This window comes from Rhinopithecus bieti, unplaced genomic scaffold (genome assembly GCF_001698545.2).
Source record: "Rhinopithecus bieti isolate Rb0 unplaced genomic scaffold, ASM169854v2 scaffold_5023, whole genome shotgun sequence".
In the NCBI taxonomy this organism is placed as follows: domain Eukaryota; kingdom Metazoa; phylum Chordata; class Mammalia; order Primates; family Cercopithecidae; genus Rhinopithecus; species Rhinopithecus bieti.
The window spans coordinates 487,035-489,546 of NW_016805223.1; the positions used below are offsets into that span (position 1 = coordinate 487,035).

Here is a 2,512-nt window from a genome sequence, read left to right on the forward strand (position 1 = left end):
GGGATTGCATTGGGGAGTTATACATGATATAAATGATGAATTGATGGGTGCTGACGAGTTGATGGGTGCAGCACACCAACATGGCACAAATATACATATGTAACAAACCTGCACGTTATGCACATGTACCCTAAAACTTAAAGTATAATAAAAAAATAAAAAAATAAAAAAACAAACAAACAAAGAAAGCTCTCCTCTTTTTAGGCTTTGGCTAAATATATGGAAATATTTTTAGTGGAAAGGTAAGGAAAATATTTTCTTAAATTCTATAAGGGAGTGTATAAATAAATAACTGATTTCTCATTGGCCTAAATAATATTGTTCATAGCACTGATTGTTGCCCATGACACACATTGGGACATCTTCTTCCCAGTGTTTCCTCCCCAGATCATAAACTAATGTGTTCTGGCCCAGTTTCCCAACCCTGGACTAGCTGTAAGTCTCTAGAAACATTGAGACTGATGCACATGCATACACTGGCCACAATGGTTTTAATTCACCATAGACAGATAAAATAATTTTGCAATAGTATCTTGTTTAGGTTTGAGTGATGAAGTCAATATTCAAGCATGGATTAGTGTTAAATGGGGATTGTATAATGGTAGGATACATTTTCTGAATTGCAGTCTAATATTCAAAATTTCCCATGATATCTAAGAACACATAACTGCCAATTGGAACATATCATGGGTGTGGCAGAAGGCTTGGTATTTATGGCATTTCTGTCATTTAGCATTGTCATATCAGGTAATGAGTTTGAATTTGTGCCAGTACCATTAGGACCATCTTTAAGTACTGGCTCATTGGAAAAAAAGGCGATGTGGAGAGTTTTGCGTTACAGTAAGATTCTGATTAATTCTGGAACACACTATTATCCTAGACTACTGGAATCTAAAAGCATATCAAAGATAATCTAATTTTCTATTTCCAAGTTTGACTGAGTATCTGAAAAGCTTAGGGAAATGTTTAGAGATCCTGGGGGCATCCTGCAGATAAACTATTTTTGTATTTATGTTATTTGGTGTTGTTGCAAAAAAAAAAAAATTCCAAATTCAGAGGCTTAAAATAACTTCAAATTTTAATTTGCAAAATCTTATTGGTTGGCTGGGACTAAGAAAGTTTTGTTGTTGTTGTTGTGGTGGTGGTGGTGGGGTGGTGGTGGTGGTGTTTCTTTTGTTCCCCAGTAGTCGTATTGGCAGTTGGTTTCTCATTGACAATAATGAAGTAGAAGTATAGAAGCATGGCTGGAGCCGGACTGTTCAAATGGCCTCTCGTTATCCAGAGCCTCTCTACACATGGTCTCTTTAAAACAGAATTACAAAGAGGGACCTGGAAATTTGTGTATTATTTAAAAAGACATTTTCATAAGTGATTCTGATCCACTGAGTCTGGGAATCAGTAAAGAAATCAATGAGGAAATGACAACATGTATCTAGACAGGTTCAATGCCATTTTTGACACATTGCATCTGATTAATGGGAGACCCAATCTAAAACTCTTATTTTTGGAAATTATAGACCTAGCCAATTTCCCCACATCATTTTGTATTTTGACATTGCATGTAGAATAGTGAAGGTTTAATATACTGAGTAATGTCACCAGTCTTTACGGTTAATGTGACAAAATTTTAAATAAAAATTTAGATTTTTCAAAGATAGACACAAATTTTTGAAGCTTGTGACTCCATGTGAGTGTGTGTGTGCGTGTGTGTGTTGTATGTGTGTATACCTAGTCAAGGGATCAAAAAAAAGTGTTGTTGTTTTTAATATAGATCAACTTCGGCTAGTCTTTATTGGGGTGTTAGTTTCTCTAGGCCTCCTCCTTTGCAGCGATTCTGATGTAGATGAGCCAATTTTCAGTTGCATCCTTTTCAAGTTTAAGGAAGAAAAGAGTCTTAAGACATCCCAGAGTTCGATAGGTAGCGGGAGCGGAGAGCCGACCCCAGAGAGCCCTGAGCAGCCCCACCACCGCCGCCGGCCTAGTTACTATCACACCTGGGGAGGAGCCGCAGCTGCCGCAGCCGGCCCCAGTCACCATCACCGCAACCATGAGCAGCGAGGCCGACACCCAGCAGCCGCCGGCTGCTCGCCCTCAGCGCCGCCGACACCAAGCCCGGCACTACCCGCAGCGGCTGCAGGGAGCGGTGGCCTGAGCGGTCTCACGTCAGCGGCGCCTGCCCGCGGGGACTAGAAGGTCATCGCAAGGAAGGTTTTGGGAACAGTAAAATGGTTCAATGTAAGGAACGGATATGGTTTCATCAACAGGAATGACAACAAGGAAGATGTATTTGTACACCAGACTGCCATAAAGAAGAATAACCCCAGGAAGTACCTTCGCAGTGTAGGAGATGGAGAGACTGTGGAGTTTGATGTTGTTGAAAGAGAAAAGGGTGCGGAGGCAGCAAATGTTACAGGTCCTGGTGGTGTTCCAGTTCAAGGCAGTAAATATGCAGCAGACCGTAACCATTGTAGACGCTATCCACGTGGTAGGGGTCCTCCACGCAATTACCAGC

General features: G+C 41.0%; 1 pseudogene across 1 annotated transcript in view; it reads left to right on the forward strand.

The window, feature by feature from the left end:
- Positions 1 to 2,032: 2,032 nt before the first annotated feature.
- LOC108529399 (nuclease-sensitive element-binding protein 1 pseudogene) overlaps positions 2,033 to 2,512 on the forward strand; it is a 3,582-nt pseudogene continuing 3,102 nt past the window's right edge. The window contains exon 1 of the transcript XR_001885518.1: positions 2,033 to 2,510. The product of XR_001885518.1 is annotated as a nuclease-sensitive element-binding protein 1 pseudogene (transcript). The remainder of the gene's footprint in view (positions 2,511 to 2,512) is intronic.